Source organism: Lutra lutra, chromosome 3 (genome assembly GCF_902655055.1).
Source record: "Lutra lutra chromosome 3, mLutLut1.2, whole genome shotgun sequence".
NCBI classification, from domain to species: domain Eukaryota; kingdom Metazoa; phylum Chordata; class Mammalia; order Carnivora; family Mustelidae; genus Lutra; species Lutra lutra.
The window spans coordinates 144,639,934-144,660,878 of record NC_062280.1 but is presented as its reverse complement, the minus strand read 5'-3'; the positions used below and the strand labels follow the sequence as shown (position 1 = coordinate 144,660,878).

At 43.1% G+C, this 20,945-nt stretch overlaps 1 non-coding gene across 1 annotated transcript; it reads right to left on the bottom strand.

Moving 5' to 3' along the window:
* Positions 1 to 1,090: 1,090 nt before the first annotated feature.
* On the bottom strand, positions 1,091 to 1,162 carry TRNAE-UUC (transfer RNA glutamic acid (anticodon UUC)). Its single transcript has one exon. It is a non-coding gene; the product is annotated as a tRNA-Glu (tRNA).
* Positions 1,163 to 20,945: the final 19,783 nt, after the last annotated feature.

Sequence of the window (20,945 nt, the reverse complement as noted above, 5' to 3'; positions counted from 1 at the left end):
CATTTCTCCTCAAAGCCCTTTATTAGGAATTTTGAATAAATGAACATTTTCGCCTAGTAATATTCTCATGAAGGAGGACATTTGCTTTCGCATCCCTTAGAATCCCAAAGGACTTTTAAAGGAGAGCAAATTTCTAAGTCACAAGGACACCAAGTCTTTTTCACAGTCATTTCTCAGTGTTGGTGGCAGTCTGCGAACAACCGGGGAAGCTTCCAAAAATTCAGTACCAGTGGGAAAGGAGTGTGGCTTCTGCAGGCCTTGAGGATTTTCCTAATGGCAAATGTTTGGAGTGGTAAGCAAGCTAAGCGATTGCAGCCGATGAAAACACTTCTTTGGGTAACAGTTGGAAGCCCTCTTGTGACACATCGATACTAAGATTCCTAATTCCAGTTCATCATAGCATGAGTTCCAGAAGTTTAAAAAACAGAATGTGTCAAATAAATGTTAGGGCTGGAGAAGGAAGTGGCGTTTTTTTGTTTTTTGGTTGGGTGTTTTTTAATTTAATTTTTTTTTCCGTTTCCTCGCTCCATAATTCCAATAACCTAAGTTTGTCTTTCCCTCCCTCCCTCTCCCCACGGAACCAGTTCAGTGAGCTCTTCGGATGGCGAACGCCATAGGCCCAACGCTGAGCTCCTCAGCCCTTAATAACACGTCTTTTCTGGCAATCTTGCTGTCCTCAGTAGAATGGCTTTAGGCAACTTAAAAGCCTTATAATGCCCCCTCCCCACCCCATGCGTCTTTTCTTTTTCTTTCAAAGAAGAACACTTTTTGGTTATCTGCTCCATGTCCACAGAACAAGGGGCAATTACATCAGTAGTACCTGCTGGAACGTACTTTAGCACGAGACCCATCTTCTTCACTCGGATTTAAATCCCCCATTTCAAAAGCTAACTTCCTCACCGTCGCAGCTACTGCCTTGCCGCCGGCTTCCGCCGGCGGCGCCGGGTTTGGGGAGGGAGGCCCTGATTCCCGTCAGGCCCCAGCTTCCTAGCTGCTCTGAAATTGGGTTATAGGTTTTTCTAAAAACACCAGCCTTCTGCTGGTTGAGGAGGGCCTAAATTGGTTTCTTTTTTTCCTAAAAAGTCAGGCGTTCCCACACCGGGAGTCGAACCCGGGCCGCCTGGGTGAAAACCAGGAATCCTAACCGCTAGACCATGTGGGAGACGACGAGCATAGCTGCAAGTCTAGGTAAATTGAGTCGTTCAGAGCCTCTTCCGCCCGCCGCCTCCCGAAGCCTCCGGCTTCAGGCTTGCTTCTGCGCCTGCGGGGATCCTGAGGCGTCCTTAACCCCTTATGGCCCTGCTCTACTCCGCTCCCGGGCTGCGGAACCTTCCCACCCTCGCGTCCTCTGTGATCTCATGCAGTCCCCTGGTTCTAGATGCCGCGTCTACACCCGAGTAGACCCTCGACTGGATGAGTCATTGTTCTTCATTCCGCACAGGAAACCCCTCAGAACGCGACAGGACTGGTGTTTGAGGGTTAGGCTCGGGAATGAGAAACCGGGGCCGCGCGGGGTCGTCACACCGCCCCAGCGGAGGCCAGGCCGGAGCCGGTGTCCCGGCCGCCGAGCAACCGCCCCGGCCGCGGAGCAGCCGCGCGGAGCCTCCGCCCCGGGACGCGCTGCGCGCCCGCCGGCCGCCCCCGGGGTCCTCCTGTGCCCCGGCCCGGCCCGGGAAAGTTGCTCTTTCCTCTCCAGAAGCGATAACGAGGGCTGCCTGGAAGCCCGCAGCGTTTCCGGATCTGTTGACTCAACGACAAAAGGCAGGACCTGTGTCACCCAAAGCAGGCGACGGTGGTTTTTAAAAGTAGCTGAAGAACCTGGAGGAAGCCCCTCTCCCGCAGGCAGTCGTGGTGGATGGAATTCGTTGTGGTTTCCGAACCTGTCTGGGGCTGAAGGAGCATTTCACTGGGAGCAGTGTACGCGTTAGCCATCTACTGTTTGCATTGGGGGAGTCCAAAGAGTCAGTTATTCGGGATAGCCGGGGTGGGAGAGCTACGGTTCTGGGGTCCTCGTTGTGGCTTAGGCCACACAGAAACTGTTTTTGCCAGGCGGCGGACACTTGAGGGTCCACTGAAAAGCCCACTCCCCCCACCTGCCAAAGGAACTTTGCAGGTCCTGGCTCTCTCCCCGAACTAACTGAGGCTCTCTAAGGCTTCAGTTGTGACATTCAGCGGCAAGGGGGAGGGGCAACGAGAGACCCGAAATAGGAACTATTCCGCCTAGCACTTACGAGCACAGGTGAAGCTCCCTCACAGGGAGTAAACGTAACCCAGCGTCTCTGGAACTGCATGAAGTGCCGACGAGAAACTAGAGCCCACTGCCTGCAGACCTACTGTGGGTATTAGACACAAATATGTCTGCTCACTTAATCCTCACATTGTACTTATGAGATGGGTCTTATCCCAGTCTCTGGTGGTTCTTCCTGTACTATCTTTGCATCTTTGAACAGTTTCGTTGGTTTTTTAATCAGTGAGATAGTTTTCTTTTGGGGACGTCTGGGAACACTAAAAAATCTCCAAAGCAAACCTCATCAATTACAGAATAGCTTACATCCTGTGGTTCTCAGTTAAGGACTGTGATTTCTCATGTACCTTTCAGTTGTGTATTCACATTTGACAGTAATCTTTTTAAAAAGCGTCTTGCAAGTTTTTAAGATAAAAGTTCCCTAGGTGGGGCACTTGTGTGGCTTCTGTTCAGCCGGGAGTCTGCTTCTCCCTCTTACTCTCTCCTCTCATGCATTTTCACTGTCTCTCAAATAAGTAAATGAAATCTTTAAACAAACAAACAAAGTTCCCAATGTAACCCATACATCGAACAGGCAACATCTTTAGGATATAACCAAATACGATTTTATCTTTGTCTCTTACTCTCCCTAAACTGAAATCTGCTCGGTTTTTCCCCCCTGCCACTGGGTGGAAACTTGGGCAGTAATGGGAAGCCCTATGGGCACTTTAAATAATAAAGCCCAGGGCAAAACCATATGCTTTTCAGCAACTCAGTCTCATTTTTAGATAGTTCTGCCCCTCCGTGCCAGCTTGAGTGTGATTTCAGGCTAGGAACACTCGGTGTGAGCTGGCTCAGGCTCCCATCGGGCTCACAGTCTGTGCTCAGTGACATCACATGGATAACCTGTGGCCTGGGATGGCCATGCTGGGAGTGTTATATCACAGGGAAGAGGCAAATGCTGTAAGGCAGGGCTTCCTCCCTCGGGACTTGGTGTGCTGCTTAAAAAACAGTGGTGCAGGGTGCCTGGGTGGCCCAGTGGGTTAAGCCCCTGGCTCGGCTCAGGTGATGATCTCAGGGGTCCTGGGATCGAGTCCCACATTGGGCTCTCTGCTTGGCAGGGAGCCTGCTTCCCTCTCTCTCGCTCGCTCTGCCTGCCTCTCTGCCTACTTGTGATCTCTCTCTGTCAAATAAATAAAATCTTTAAAAAAAAAAAACAGTGGTGCACTGCTTCAATATTTACCCACACAACACCCAGCCAAGGTTTACTGTCCAGGGAACAGGGTGTGATCACTTTGACCTTCTTCCTTTAGAGACTCCAAGGCCCTCCAAGATTGGAGTGTAGGGAGGGCAACAGAATGGGGAAGTGAGTTCCTACTGGATTGGTATGACTTTAAAAGTTGGCTTCCTGAAAGAAAAAAAAAAAAAAATTGGCTTTCTGCTTTCTGGGTCTGAGAGTGTTCTAGAGCTGACCCTCTTTCTCAGTGCTTCTCCAAGGCTTCACCTGAGGCTTCACACTTAGGGTCCTTACACAGCATCTCCCAGGAGGCCAGCCGAGCTCTCCCAGTGTGGGTCTTTCACCAGTGGTACCAGGATCACCAGGGGCAGAGTTTAACTGCAGATTCCCAACCCCACCCGGAACTTCCACCTGAGAACTTCTAGGAGCGGGGCCCTCAGAGACTGAATTTTAACAAGCACTCCCTCCTGCGATGATTCTCATGCCACTAGAGTTTGAGAAATACTAAATGACAGAACTGTGAGTTCCCTAAAAGTTTAAGTCTGTAAAAGACCATGATCTCTAAAGCACACTGTCCATCATTTCCTTTTCCTGCTCAAAAAACCTGAAAAAAGGACCCCAGAGTGGCTCAGTCGGTTAAGCTGCTACCTTCAGCTCAGGTCATGATCGCAGGGTCATGGAATCGAGTTCCACATCGGGCTCCTTGCTCGGCCGGAAGCCTGCTTTTCTCTCTGCCTCTGCCTGCCACTCTGCGTGCTTGTGTGCTCTCTTTCTCTCTCTCTGACAAATAAATAAACTCTTTAAAAAAAAAAAAAGGCTTGTAGTTGCCTACTGAGTATGTGAAAGGTGAAAGGAGGTCAGGTGAGGAAAGGTGAAAAAAGGGGTCACTTGTGTCACGGGATTTTAAAACCGAGCCTGGAGTCATTAAGGAGATGGGCCTTATGCACGTCCTCACTGGTGGAACAGCACACCTTTGAACTGGGCCAAACTGCAAATAACTCCAGGGGCTGAGCCCCAACACCTGCAACTTGCCACCATAAGAGAGTTTGCTTAGTGATAGACTCAGCAACCACATATATCCCTGCCAAGACTAGCTTTCTGCCACCAACCCCAATCAAAAATTCTTTATTAGCAGTGCATATGAGCATTCTGTTTTTGCTTTAAAAATCCCCAACTTTTGCTCTCTAGTGTCCCTAGACACGATTTGGGTTGCCTGTGTAACCCGAATTGCAATTCTTTGATCCCAAATAAAACACTCTTGCTTAATTATTGCCTCCTGACAATTTCAGATTGACAGATAAAAATCTGGACAAGTCTTCCACGCTTTCCATAATCCAGCTCTTACATACTCTGCTAATATTATCCTCCAGGAGCCCCCTTCAGACACCACTTTCCAAGTCTCCCTCCGTGCTCCATTCCACTTGTCCCTAGTGCTTTCCCGCCCCCAATCCCTTCACTCCACCTGTCTGTGTACTGCCCTCCCCAATCTTCTTTCCATGTCTGACCCCAATTTCAAGGCCAGCTCATCCCCATGAAGCTGCCTTGGGTCCTCCTTGTCACAAGTCACTCCCGTTTCCTCTGAATCCCAAAGCGCAGGCCTTTAAAAAAGTAGTGACGTGGGCTAAAATGCCTTGCCACCCTTATTATTTGAGTTATTTAATAGGAAAGTCCATGAATAAAAATTGGACTCCATAATCCCCCTGGGAACCCAGTCCTGCACTCAATCATTCTACCAAAGAGTCCTTCCTTTTAACCAACTTAAATACTTCCTGCTGTACTTCTATGTGAAAGCTGCCCCCTTTTAACCACCAACATGAACAAAATGTTCCTGGGAGGAGGAAAAAAAAAACACACAGAGTTTTGAAGTTTAGCCAGACCAGTAAGTGAGCGGCATTTCTTTAGTTACACACACACACACACACACACACACACACACACACACACAGAGCCGCCTTGTTGACACAAGGAACAGCTACTCCTGTTCCCATGCATCTAGGGCCGCTTCATTTGATACTGGGAAAAAGCCCCAAACATATTGTACTTGCTGGGCATCTCTATTAGCCCAAGTGCTGGGTGTGATTCAGGTCCCTGCTTGCCAGTCATTTAGGAGTTAGGACGCTTTCTATTTCTGGGGGCCCAGGAGTCACCCTTTATAAGGGCACTGAAAAAAAGCACCAATTAAATTCCACTCTCCCAGGGAGAGCTCCGGCCAGCACAGACCCAGCTTACAGCACCAAGTTAACCTCCAAGCTCTTTTGGGTAACAACAGCACCTGCCCCTGCTGACCAGGTGGGGTGAGTTCAGCTTCGTGGCCTAACACTAGGTTCAGTTTCTAAAATTGGATCTGAGCTCAGGAGGCCACTGAGATGACAGAGTTTCCTCGGGGCTAGTTTAGATTATATAACTCTGCCTTTCACCTCTACCCCAAATCTTGCAACTCCTACTCATCCTATGACTCAGGGCAAATACCCTTGAACTCCTTGAAAATGAGTTAGGTGTTGTTCTGTGCACGCACTCCACTAAATCAAGAGGCTGGACGAACTCCCTGCTTCTCTCTGTGGAGGTCTATAAGCTCCTGAAGCAGGGTCTGGTTCTTCTTCTGCCCCAGCTTCTAGCACAGTGCTTGGCACACAGAACCATTTACTGAATGAATCAGTCCTCCTAAGATATCTTTGTTTCTTTGGGGTCTCTCATAATAAAGGTTACTTTTTTCAAGTCAACAAACCACAGGAAGAAACTATCCTTCAGCCAGGAAAAAATAATCTCTACAGCATGGTATCTTTCCTGACATATCAGCGACACGCGGTCAGTGCTGGAGTGGTGCTTATTTGATTTGTTTCTTCATTTGGGAATCAGTCCGTCAATGAGTCCCCGAGGAATAGTCTTGGTTTTCACATAGCACGTTAAGCAGCAAGGCAAGGAAAGGTCTCAGGGAGCCATAATTTCAATATCTGAACAACTACAGCGTAGAACAAGAAACCACATCGCTGTCTGCTAATCTTCTTCCCCAAGAAGAAGACACTCACTTTTCTTCTCCTAATATCTTCCTTTCATCTGCTGTGCTCACAGAAGATGGGGAGAGCTTTGGCAGACAGTCTGTCTTCTTACTCCCCTGTTTGTATGCTCCTACCAGGGTCTAGCCCTGGGACAGAGAGAGAGGTTTCCCCATTTTTCTGGAGAGCCATTCTGCAGAGTGGCACGAGTCTGGGTACTCCGTGGCCTGGCATCCAGAAAACGTGGCCAGCATTGTAGTTTCCTGTTCTGTGTGACAATGGCTCAAATATTGAAATTATGGCCCTCTGAGACCTTCAATTCATTTACTTTGCCACTTAAGTGGTTGGTGGAAATCAAATTGGATGGGAGGTTAAAACTATTTCTGGTTCATTTCTGAACTTCCCACCAGTAGTTCTGAGTTGAGTGAGCTTTCTAACTCATTTTCTTCTTGCCCTGTGAAATAATCTGTCTCAATTCCCATCAATAGATCCACAGCCAGAAATTATGTCAAGTTCAATGTTCGTCATGGCACCCAGTATATATCTGACAGTGCTTGATATAAAAATAATACCTATTACATATAGGACTCACTATGTGCCAGATCATTCTAAACACTTTAATATATATTAACAATTTAATTCTCACAACAACTCGCTGAGATAGGTACTAATATTACTCCCAATTTATAGGTTAGAGAACTGAAACGGGAAGGTTAAGTAACTTGCTAAAAGTTTTACAACTTATAAACAGTAGAAGCATAATTCAAAAATTCCAGAATATGAACTCCTTTTTTTTTGTTTTAAGATTTTATTTATTTACTCTTGAAAGCGAGAAAGTGAGAGGCAGGGGCAGAGGGAGAAGCGGACTCCACACAGAGCAAGGAGCCCTAGGTGGAACTCAATCCCAGGACCCTAGGATCATGACATGAGCAGAAGGCAGACACTTAACCAGCTGAGCCACCCAGGTGCCCCAGAATCTGGACTCTTAATATCAGACTGAATCTACTATTATATACAGGGCACAGGATAGGGGCTGCCACTGGTAATAATAATGATGATGACGATGCCTTCAGCAACGACAGCATACATCCTGAGGCCTGATGGCATCTTTGGGGGAGGGTAAAGATGTTATGGGCTCTTCTTAAACAAAAGAAAATAAACATTTCATGATCTAAGTCTTCAAAGCTGCTGACATTGGCACAGAGACAACACCCCTGGTCCCTTCTATCTCATCATCTTCCCATTTTCAGACATACCACCTTCACAATTATCCAAAACCTAATTAATGTTTTTCCTCTCTCACAGTCCAGGATGAGAAATTCCCCCTAACTTGTATTCAGAATTACTGCTCACTGTTCATTAATTAATTGATTCATGCAATCAACAACTTAGACACAAAGACTCATGAGGCATAAGACATTCTGCCCCTCCGAAGCCACAAGCTACTTGACATCTGCACATGGATGACTAAGGAGCATCTCAAACTGAACATGTTTAAAACTGAGCTCATGAGCATCCACCACCCCCACCCCCACTTACTACCATCTTCCCAGTTTCTGTTAATGGCAGCAATATCCTCCCAATTGCTCTGGCCAAAAATCCTGGAATCACTGTTGATTCCATTCTCTCTCTCTCCTTTTCTCCATCTGATCCCTGGAGAAATCCTATTGGCTCTACCATGAAAATATACCCAGAATCTGATCACCTCTCCCCATTCTTCTGGCTCAAGTCCCCATCATCTCTCACCTGGACCACTGTAATAGTCTCACTCCTGCTTCAGCCTACAAGCTCCCCTCCCCGCATCTCTGCAGCCTATTCTCAACACTGTAGCCTGAGGGCTTCTTTTAAATATTTATTTATTTATTTATTAGAGAGAGAGAGAGAGAGAGAGAGAGAGAGAAAGTGCGCGATGGAGGTAGAGGGGATCTCCAGCACACTTCCCACGTAGTGCAGAACCCAATGCAGGGCTTGATCTCACAGCCCAGAGACCATGACCTGAGACCATGACCCCAAGACCATGACCTAAGAAATCAAGAGTCGGACACTAAACCAACTGAGACACCCAAGCACCCCTGAGGGCATCTTTTAAAACAAATCAGATCATGTCACTTCTCTCTCTACAGTCCTCCGGTGGCTTCCCATCTCACACAGAATAGAAGTCAAAATCCTGACAATGACCTACAAGGTTCTACATGGCAACCATCCCCTCCCATTACTTATCCTTTCCCCTCAGCAAGTGCATTTGGCTCCAGCCACACTACTCTCCTGTCATCTTCACATCAGGACCACCTCAGGACCTTTGGACTAGATATGCAGCCACCTCAGGACCTTTGGACTTGGATGGGGAGGAGAGAGCTTTCTATAGCAGGAGAATACCTTCATAACTTGTTCCCTGGCTCCCCTCAAATCCATTAGAAATTATCTCCTCAGTGAGACCCTCTTTGTTCACCCTATCACAAATTTCAGTAACCTGCCTTTTCCTGCTTTATACCTTCTCATGAGCACCTACTGGCACTTGACACATTGTTTATTTTATGTATTTGTTTATTTATCTTGCTCATTGCCTTTTCTACCAGAGTGCAAAACTTCCGCTATTTTAATCCCTGAGAGATCCCCTGCCTTGAGCAAAACTTTGAACTTAATGGGCATTCAGTAAAAGCTTATAGAGCGAATGAACAAATGAAGACAGTTACACAGAAGAGTGCACTGACGGGCACTCTGAGTGGTCCAGACAATGATAACCACCATGAGAATTAAGAGGTAAAAGATCGATTCTTGCCAGGGCAATCACAGAAATGTCAAAAAGCACGCAGTATCTGAGCTGGGCTTTTAGAAACAAGGAACCTTTTGGGCAGGTGCAGGTGGGGGCGGTGAGCACAGCGGGGAAGAATGGAACATAAGCAAAACCCTGGGAGCAAATATGGTGTGCCTAGAAGGGAGGTTCCCTAGGAAGATAATGCCAAGAAGTTAAGCTGAGAGGGTTGAAGAAGCTTCGAATGCAAGCCAAGGAGCCTAACTTCCCACTTGCTTTGTCCACAACATAATCGTAGTTGGCTCTGCAACGGCAGCGTGTCAAATACATGATGTGACCATAGGGCATAAGGAAATAGATGTCAGGATTTCTTCTCAGATAGTTGTATTTACTGTATTACCTATTAACTTACTGTTCCCAAGCACAGAAAAGCAGCTTCAACCCCAACATCTGGAGGCTGGAACTAGGGTTTTTAGCAATGCACATATTAGAGTTATAAAAGGAAAACTCGAGAACAAACTGGAATTCTTCTTTCAGTCAATAGATGATGATTTTCCTGTATTACCATTAGGCATACGTAGCTGAGACTCAGCAAATTAGAAAGCAGGATAAGCAAGTATGGCCCCAAATCATGAAGCAAATGTGGTTTTCAGAGGGGCCATTCAGTAGAACATATATAATTAACTTCCATGCCGCTGATAGTTCCCAACCATTAGCCACTGTTGAACCACAGTATCTTTCTTTGGAGCCGCTCTTAAGATAGTAAAACTTTTATAAAGACTAGGATGTACTACTAAGTGCAGGGTAAGTCAACTACTGATTACTGATCCAAGAGGAGTTGAATTCCCCCTTAGCGGTCCCTGAAAATTAAAGAGCTATTCAGATCACATCACAACAGCACTGTCTCCCACTGCCGGTTCCCTTAGAGCCCATGTTCTTGCCACCCTACATAAAGGGAGACACTCAACAGCATTTCCTAGTGACCCTCAAACAGCAGACTCCCGTTGGCATTGCTGTTTATCTGTTTCTATTATTTCTCTTGGCAAAATGCCAAGCAAAGGACAAACGATGCTTGTTAAAGTAAAAACAGAGACACAAGGTAAAGCTACACAGCGAGTGAATCCGACCCAGCAGCGGCAGTAATCCTGTGGAAATAAGTGAAGACCAACCCAATGAGAAAAGCAAAGGCTGTTTGCAAGTTTGTCAGCCTCTGTCCCTTGCATTTGGGCAGACATTCCAAGGTAGGCAGAAGAGTGAGGAAAGTTGTACAATGAAAGAGAGGGAAGGCTGCAGGAGCGCCCTGGTTGGAGGTTGCCGGCGTGGGGAAGCAGGAGTCAGGCTAACTAGAAACGGGTTGCCCTATGTGGTTGGGGAGTGGGGTTGCCTATTTAGCTTTCTCTAAAGGTTCTTAGTTGGAAGTGGAGGTAAAATAGGGAAGCTGTCTGTTATTAATCATGTCCTGCCCATTTGGGACTGATTGTTACAGAGGTTAGTGTTTAGCTTCCTGGGTTGTTGTTACTGGAGAGAGCTGTCGGACTTCCTACAAGCTTGTTGGTTGCCTTCCTGAGCATCTTATCGGAGAGCATGGGTGATTTTCCCAGGCAGGCTGCTGCACGGTGAGGGTCAGAGTTCAGTCTGTACACTGAGTCTTGATTCCCAAGAGCGTTAGTAGCTCCAGCAGTTTCAAAGCACCTCTTCAGGCCAAGACACATAATCCAGCTAGTCCTTGCTCCTTCCTTCTGCTTTCCGGACAGCCCCCTCACCTATGGCCCAGCAATGCGGATTCTTCCCTCCATTCTGCCGGAACCGTCCCTCCTACCTACCCTGCATGAGCAAGAGCTCTCCTTTACACTCAAAACCAGTTGGAAATCACCTGAAGATAGGCCTCCCCAGAAGGTTCCAGTTCCCCTTCTTGCTGAAGTATTCATATGTCATTTACTTTTTTGCCGGCACTCGTATTATCAAGTGGTGTTAACATAAAGAGCAGTGACTGTGTCCTTTTTTCCAAGACTGTCTAGGGACTGGGACAGTGCCAGATGATGGCTGATGACCTTTGCCTTAGGAAAGTGAGAAGCAATTCCAGTCCACCAGTCAGGGCAGTTTCTGGTAACCTGTTTAACTTCAGGGGGCATCTTTCTCTCCTCAGGTCCTCTTTCTTGTTAAACTCAGAAACACAGCAAAGGCATTTCCTCTATGTTTAGGGGAAAAAAGTCTCCCAGTTCTGATTGAGAAAGATACATATCTATATAGATATATATATAATATATATTCATATATATATTATTTATATATATATACATATACATATATATATATATATATATATATATATATATATAATCCAGCTACTGATTCAAATCTCATTTACAATAACTATTAAACTAAAAGTCATTAAGGCAATAATAACGAAATGGGCCCCTCCACATTCATAATCCAATCAACAAAATAAACTGGGTAGGTATAATAAGGGATGGCGGACCAGCATCCTGTTATAAACAGTGCCTGTTACCTAGATCCGGATTGTTGTCTGGAATACCTCAAGCCTTACCATTATCTACCAGGAGAGTCTGATGTGGCATGAGCTTCTGTCCAGTTTCTGGTACCAGATTCCAAATGAATTCCATTCAATTTAAATAAAGGGAGTTTGCAAAAAATGTCTACTGTTAAACTTTCAGATACTGACATGGTCGAAGTCAGTCACTGACATTTTAAATCAGCACAAAGACATGGACTAGTGCCCTCCATTGAGATATGTGTCCAATTTATCTGGGTCCAAATTCTGACTTCAAGAAGAATGTTCAGGAGGGCCATTATTTATAAACGCCAAATCTTAAAACTATAAAACTGCTCTATGATTATGTAAGTTCTTTGCTCTCTGTTCTCTTTGTCTCCTCTGAATCCTCCCTTGGATACAGAAACCTCCCTGGAACTCAGCCAAGAAGCAGAAAGAATACAAATAATAAATACCACTTCTCATTTGCATTATGCTTTATAGCTTATAAATCAGCTCATATACAATGAAGTCATGTGGACCACAAATTATGGGTGAAATACAATTAAACATCTGTGGCGTTCTATCTCTTCGAAGGTATCAGTCATTATCAGGGTGTGGGCACACATGGGAATTTACACACACTCCACGACAAGCTCATAAAACTGTATGCAACCTACTAAAGTTTGCCAGTGGACCTATCTCTCTGGATCCTATGGACATGTTTCTTCCTGCCTCATCCACTGTACCCCACAAGATAGGCCAGGTAATTGCCCATCGTACGAAGCAATAATACAGGATGGCAAGTAGTCCATGACTACTCCCTTCCCTGACCTGAAGGTATTAAGTTCAAGTTAATGCTGGAGACTCTTCAGGCAATTGCCCAACAGCCCCCAGGTAATAAACTATTTCCTTCTCCCAGTTTCTGACCTCTAGTCAAACAGGCTTTTAAAAATCCTGCGCTGGGGTACATGGGTGGCTCAGTCAGTTAAGTATCCGACTCTTGGATTTGGCTCAGGTTCTGATCTCTTGGCTTGTGGGATCAAGCCCTGCTTCAGCCTCCGTTATCAGTGGGAGTCCACTTGGATATTCTCTCCCTCTGCCCCTTCTTCCCCCCCTCCCCACCCCTGGCTCTCAAATAAATACATAAGTAAATCTTCTAAATAAATAAATAAATAAATGAATGAATGAATGAATGAATGAATGAATGAATGAATAAATAAATAAATAAATAACAATCTTGGGCTGGTTATTTCTATCCTCTCCTCTGTGACGGCCAGTAACTAAAACATTCGGTCTCTCTAAAATGAAAACAATTTTCAGATGTTACCCATTGTAAGATTCTACTATATGGAGAGGGCAGTCATGTTTGCAAGTAGTTAAAAATTACCTTACTCTCCTTTGGTACCAACTATCCCCAATCCCAAAAACTACCTTAGAGATCTAGTTTGAGCATAAAATTGGTTTCTGCTGTTTTTCTTTATATTTCCTTTAGGAAATACATCTTCTATCTACAGATCCTATCTTTATAATACACATTGGCTTATAGAATCATAGGAAAAAATAACACCCAAGATATTAGCAGACTGAGATTCTTGACTTCCTAGATCAATGCCAAACATAGGATTACAGCTGGTGTCTGACATATACAAGCACTCAGAAAATAGTAGTTCAAATAACAGAAACCAATGTGTACAGTTGTGCACAACAGGGAATTTAGAAGAATAACTGTCTTCTAGAAACCCCCAGGCAAGACTGCAGCTAATTTTGGAATGCCCACCCTGCCCATGCTGCTGTTTGTATACGTGACCCCGTTTGTTCACCCACTATGTGCCAGACAGCGTCTGTGGCTAGACCACAATAGGAAACACAAACTGATCCACCTTTTCGCAGCATAAGTCCCAGGGCTTCCAGTCTAGCTGAGAGAGACAAATCAAGCTACGACACAAATACACAAATACCACTGTGGTGATGCTGGGAAGGGCAGGTACGTGGTGCTGAGTGTGTAAAGAAGGACCTGACCTACTTAGGGAGGTCACGGAAGGCTTTCTGAGGAAGTGATTGCTGAGCAGAGATCTAAGTTTAAGCAAACAATAACAAGACATTGGGGGAAAGGGAAGAGCTTTCCAGGTATGGAGAAGAGTAAAGGCCTCTTGGCAGGAGGGAAGCATGGCAAGGCACCAGGGTTGGAGCTCCCATGGCTGGAAAGCAGATTAGGGGACCTGCCCAAGATCACAATAAAACCAGGGTCAAAGCACAGGGATTTCTGCCCAGATCTGCACAGCTCCTCAGCTATTTTCATTCCCCTGCCAAGCCACCCTATCCAGCAAACAACAACATCCTTCCACTCGAAACGTTGCTTAGGGATAGAGGTCCATCAATTCATGCTCATTCCCAAGGAAGAAAAATCACCAATCAAGAAGAACATGAAAAAGAAAAGCAAAGTCTTGAGCCAAAAAAACATAAGATCTTTCCCCAGAATTCAGTTTGTTGTCTTTGTTGAGTGTGACCAGTCTGGGACTAGGAAGTCTCAGGGAAGATCTATGTCAGTAGTACTTGAATGTGTGGTCCCTGGCCCAGCAAAAGCAGCAGCAGTAGCATCTCCTGGGAACTTAATACAACTGCAAATTCTCAAGCCCAATCAGAGACCTGTGAGGCAGAAACTTGGGAGGAGGGAGACCCAGCAATCTGTATTTTCACCAGCAAGATACACTGTAGGGGCTTTTCCACATACACAATGGTCTATACCAGTGCTTCCCAAACCTGTCGGACCATATTCACCACCTCACCTGGGCAACTTGTTAAAATATTCCTGAGCTATATCCTAGCATCAATAAACCCCAGAATCTCAGGGTAGGAACTTGTATTCAGATGATCAACGTGGTTTGGGAGCCAGCAAATAATAGTGACTGACACAGTGAACAATGATTTTCAAATGCCATTTTTCCTTGCTAGGTAATTAAGGGTAATGAATACCACAGACTCTACAAGTCTGACTCAGTACCTAATTTGATTGATACCTTCTTATTTTAATGACTCGATACCTTATTTCTTATTCTGATGGTTTTTGATGACTGTCTCCTGTCTCACAATTTCCTATCATCACATCCGTCAAACACCGTATGGGACTGAATAAATGCCTACCAAATTCAAACCCTGTGATTTTAGTTGTGGTCTAAAAACCTGCTCTTGAAAATGTCCCCAGGATTCAAAATATCCAAAAGAAAGCACCCAGCCTTGGAATGCAAATATGTATCTAATTCAGAACTTTTTCTTGTTCCTGCTTCTGAAAGGAAGTAGATGTTCTATCACAATGATTCAGCATTGTTTTAAATATATATACACAAATAAATATGGGAGGAACTGAGCCAATATTATGTCTAAAAACAAAAACCAGAAAATACTTCCAGAGCTGAAAGAACAGATATTATCACAGATTCATTTTAAAGCAATAACATTTTCAAGAATTTTCCCATTTTAGAATTCTTCCAAAATCTGGAATTTATGCAGCTCATCTGCAAATAATACTGACTGGTCTACTCTAATTTTATGTGTTCTCAGACAAGGTAATGATTTTTTACTTACTTCCCTCAAGATACAAGAAGGCCACAGTCCAGTGAGAAAGGGCGAAAAATAATCAGTGGTCACTGTGATATTTAAAAAAAAAAAAAAAAGGTCCCAATTATTGGTTATCTTCAGATAGTTTAGTGGTTAAAGCCAGAGATCTTGTATAAAATCAAAATTTGGGAAGTGGCTGCTGCTACCACTCCCATAAGACATGGAAATAATTTCAGTAGTTCTTAAAACATGGAAAAGAGCACGGGAAGAAAACACAGCCTTGATTAAGTAATTGCCTCTTACGACATTAAAAAGAAACCACTGTGAAGTTACGTAGTAATAAAGGATTCTTTCCTATTATATGGTATCATCTTCAAAAAAAAAAAAAAAGAAAAAAGAAAAACAGAATCCTTCTATAGAGCACAAAACCTGGAAGGCAGTATCAAGAATGTAAACATTTTACCTGTAAAAATAAAGGGATTAAAACAGCAAAAAAGTTTAAGTTCCTCTTCTACAGTTTTACAGAATAAGGAATTTAAAAAGTAACAGATCCCTAACTCATGTTATATGCAAAATAGATTAAAGATCAAAATATAGTATCACAAAAATATTAGAAGAAAAAAATATATTTTAGGATGACACAAAGCTGCAAAGCCATCAAAGGAAAAAGTAATAGAATGAACGTCCCCCCAAATAAAAATACTAGCAAGAGACTGCAATATTTAATGGAAGATTGAGACCCATAAAGGCTGTGTACAAATCAGAAAGAAAAAAACCAAGCAACCAACAGGAAAATAAAGATTAGAACTCGCAATTCACAAAATGCAATGGTCAGAAACAAACAAAACAGGAAAAGTGGTTGGTCTCACGAGTGATGTAGCAAAGACATTAGGGTTCACAGCCAACAGCCAAGAAAGAATTCTTGAGGTCTTTGGTGCAAAAAGGTGATTTTATTAAAGCACAGGGACAGGATCTGTGGGCAGAAAGAGTTGCAGTGCGGTCAGGAGGAGTCCCCAGTATATATTTTCAAGTTGGGAAGGGATTAGGGATAGCATAAGTCTCTAAGGAATTTGGAAGCAAGGTCTCCAAGACCTTGAGGGGGCTAACTATTGTTGGGAAAAGGTCATTTATTATGGTCTAATAAAACTTTAGTCAAGAGACCCTTCAGATGTGTATCGGTGGGCCATATGCTTGGGGGGGTAACTGCCAACAGTTTTAGGGGTTTAGAGATAAAGAAAATTTCTAAAGGATTTTTTGTATGTTAAAATAGACTTAAAGGATCCTGGCTGAGGGTGGTGGGGGGGCAGTCTGGTTAAGACTGTCCTTTGCCCTTGTCAAAGTATTAACACTGAGGCAGTTGAGTCCCTAGAGGAATGTCACTCTTCCTGTTTCAAGGACTTGTCAATGGCTGTAGGTAGTAAGGAAATTTAGTAATTTTTCTTCTGCCTTTGTTTCCCAAATCAACTGGTGTCAGGAAAATGCAAAAAAAAAAAGATGCCATTCTCTCACATGACAGAATAACAAAATTATTGTATTTGCTGTTTTGGAACATTCTTGTCCCTCAACAAGGTTGTCTGAATATAACATGTGTTCCATGTGAAAGGTCCAACACTGAGGACCCTACTACTGCTCTTGACTGGCAGCTGCAGACAGGACCAACTCCCGGGGTAGGAGTATTCGAAGGAAAGGCACATCTCCTCATGCCATGTGGGATATGGAAGGGGAAGCCTGGGCACTGCCTAGTCCTTCTCTTAGAGTCCCGAATCCTCTTCAGGCCCCTGAACAGAAAGCAGATGCACTGAATACTGAGGAAATGTTTAAAAATTTTTCTTAACTTTTAAGTCCTTAAGTCTTACAATAGCATCAGCAAAACCAATAAAAAGATCTGTGATACATTGGTAAGGGCATGGATAAAAAGAAACTCTCGTGAACTTGTCAAAGAATAGTTTTCAAAAGTTGGAAACAAGATAGTAAACACAGGTCAGAAGACTCCTTTAACTTATTATCAAAGGATCCCAAAGGATGAAATGAGACAATACTGGAAGAGAATGCAGGAGTAAGATTACAGTCAAATGATTAATGTCCTATAAGGCTAAACAACTATGACATCCCTTCCACTAGAGAAAATGAACAGGTCACTCTACCAAATAAAATTCATTTGTGGCTTATCAGTTTTGTACAAGTTAACATCAGGCCTTACAGAGTCTGGGCCCTAATCAATCAAACAAAAAGTGTCAGTTAACCATTAGGTGCATTTGTTAGATACTGCTCTAGTACAGTGACTTCCCAAACATTTTGGTCTTAGGACTCCTTCACACTCTTAAAAACAATACATTGAGATCTCCAAGAACTTTTGTTTATATGGGTTATATTTATTAATATACATAGCATTAGAAATTAAAATAAAATTTAAGCATATAATGCACTTAAAAACAAAAAACCATTTACATATTCACATGAATTAACATTTTTAAAATCTGTTTTCTAACACAAAAAAGTAGTGAGCTGAGTGGCATCATTTTAAAGTTTTCCAGATCATTGGCATTTCAAAATAATAATTTATTGATGACATTAATTCAATAATTACAAGGTTACAAAGACTATAACAGGCAAAACAAAGATAGCAAGAGTACTAAGAACAACTTGAGTTAAGCTCTAAGAACTCATGTATGTTTATCCTCAACCTACCACTTTAGAGAATTCTAGACAACACAAGAATAGCCAAGGACACTTCCCATTAGCTGTCATAGTGAAGACAGCATCACATATCATATAGCTTTTGGAAAACTATTCATACATAAAGAATTAGAGTGAAAAGAGCAAGTAATGTCCTAGAATTATGAAAACAGTTTGAATTTCACAGACCTCCTGAAAGGTCCTGGGCCACACTTTGAGAACTACTGCTCGTGTGACACTGAAAGGGCATACACGAATCTATTTTTATTTCAAGTTTCGATATGTTTCCTTTTTTTTTTTTTTTAAAGATTTTATTTATTTGACAGACAGAGATCACAAGTAGACAGAGAGGCAGGCAGAGAGAGAGAGGGAAGCAGGCTCCCTGCTGAGCAGAGAGCCCGATGTGGGACTCGATCCCAGGACCCTGAGATCATGACCTGAGCAGAAGGCAGCGGCTTAACCCACTGAGCCACCCAGGCGCCCTTGATATGTTTCCTAAACATATTTTTAATAAGAATGTAATTTGATATAGCCTTCTAAAGGCCATTTGACCTTTGAGCCCAAGACTCCTACAGAAATATTCATAGATAAAAACAAACACACACACAAAGTGTGTATCACTGTAAATTCAGCAGTGTTCACAGTAGTCTCATTAACTTTAGAGAAAAACTGGAAACAAATTTCCCCATAGGGGAATGATGTTAAAAGTGAAAGCATATATATACATGCATGCATATATTTACATATATATACATAAATATTCATGATATACCGTCAAGTGAAAAATTTGCAAGGCAATATCTATGATGATTTTGCTATTTAAAAACAAAATTTATATGAGCATATTTAGACATTTGTAAATACGTGTATCTTAAAAGTCTGGAAATACACTCCAAACTATTAACAGTGGTATCTCTGGGTAACATGATGGTAAGAGTATAGGGCAAAACAAACCTCACTTTTTTATTTTATATACTACTGGATTATTTGAAGTTTTACAATGAGCATATTACTCTTGTCATAAAAAACAAAATGAACAACAAGGTAAGTAAGAGAGACACGCTGTTAAACGCAATGTGGTATCTTGAACTGAACTATCAAAAACGACACAATGGAAGACTGGAGTAACCAAAATAAGGCCTACAGTTTAGCTTTACAAATTAAATAAAAACAGAAATGTAACCAGAAAAACATACAGATGCTATGTGTTCGCAAATAGCTGACTCAGGAAATGGCGGTATTGCCCTCCAATAGCCAGTTAGAGACTGAGAGAAATTGCAGTATGGAAACCTTCACACAAACTATGAAAATTTCTGAAGTGAAGCCATTATAGGTTGTCCTGGGGGTGCACAAAGACACATTACAGTCAACTGGTACAACAGATCAAGAGAAGACCCCAGAAGTGTTTCATAGTGTGCACTGCACTGCAGGGCACAGTCTACGGCAACTGTGATCAAGAACAGAAATGTCAGTTCAGGCATATTCTGAGTATCTGTCTTCTCTATTACTCCATTTACTCATGTTTACTGGTGTCCTCCTCTTCCAATTTTGAAATAATCATCATTTCTTATGCCACTCTCAAGAAGTCCCCAGCTATGCTAACAGGAGACTGTTCTGGAACAAGCTTCCACCACAGTCAAAGTGGCTTTCTGTTCCCAGAGTGACCATTCAGTCCATTTCAGCCTTGTGTATCTGGCAAATAGATACTGGACAAAGGAATTCAATAGGGCAACTTTCAAATGCTTATTAAATACATGGCAAACCCCCGGCCCTGGCCTGTTCCTTCAGCAGGGCTTTCCTATCTTCCTCTCCCCTCACAACAAGAGCAGCGGTAAGCTCCACTGCGCTTGGCACTGCCATTTTCACATTTAAATGAGATACATAGTCCATTTCAGAATTCAAATGTCTACTTTTTCATGGAAAAGAGGAAGGTGACAAGTAGTAAGTAGCAAATTGAGCACATTTTAAATATGTCCAAAATATATTTTTCCAACCTGGCACTTGAGATACATAAACAAGGTACAGAATGAAATACACAGAATGATCTCAACTATGTTATCTTAACAAGTTATAGAAACTTCATTTGTCTGATTGGATAGTTGATGATCTTAAGGAGTTATTAAATTTAAAGATATGGTGGGGGTTTTCTAAGTCCTTACCTTCTAGAGATATATACTGAAATGTGTAAGAATAAAATAATTAAGATGCCTGGGCATTTGATTCTAAATAATCTCAGGTGGGATGGGGAGGGATAGGTGAGGTGTGGATAGAAATAAGACTGGCCATAGACTGATCGAGCATTGAAGCTGCATGACAGGTGGGAAGATGGGTGTCATTGCATTACTCTATACTTTCACATACGTTTGACATTTTCCAAAATGAAAAGCTTTTTAAAAAGCCTTAACAAGGAGGGACGCCTGGGTGGTTCAGTTGGTTAAGCAGCTGCCTTCGGTTCAGGTCAAGATCCCAGAGTCCTGGGATCGAGTCCCACATCGGGCTCCTTGTTCGTCAGGGAACCTGCTTCTCCCTCTGCCTCTGCCTGCCATTCTGTCTGCCTGTGCTCGCTCTCTCTTCCTCTCTCTCTCTGACAAATAAATAAATAAAATCTTAAAAAAAAAAAAAAAAAAAAGCCTTAACAAGGAAACGGGGCACCTGGATGGCTCAGTTGGTTAAGCGTCTGCCTTTGGCTCAGGTCATGATCCCAGGATCCTAGGATCAAGCCCCACATCAAGTTCCCTGCTCAGTAGGTTCTGCTCCTCACTCTCCCCCTGTTCTTGCTCTCTCTCTTTCTCTCATGTGTGTGTGCTCTCTAATAAATAAAATCTTTTTTAAAAATAGCCATAAAAAGGAGAAATATTTTTAAAGAAGCTTATTCTAAAACTGAAGAATTTAATGAAGAAATTAAAAATCTAGACTAAAACAGTGGACTATCCCTCTCCTTATGCTACAAATTCCTTGAAATTATATTAAAAAAAAAAAAAAAACTGGAGATTTAGGGGCGCCTGGATAGCTTA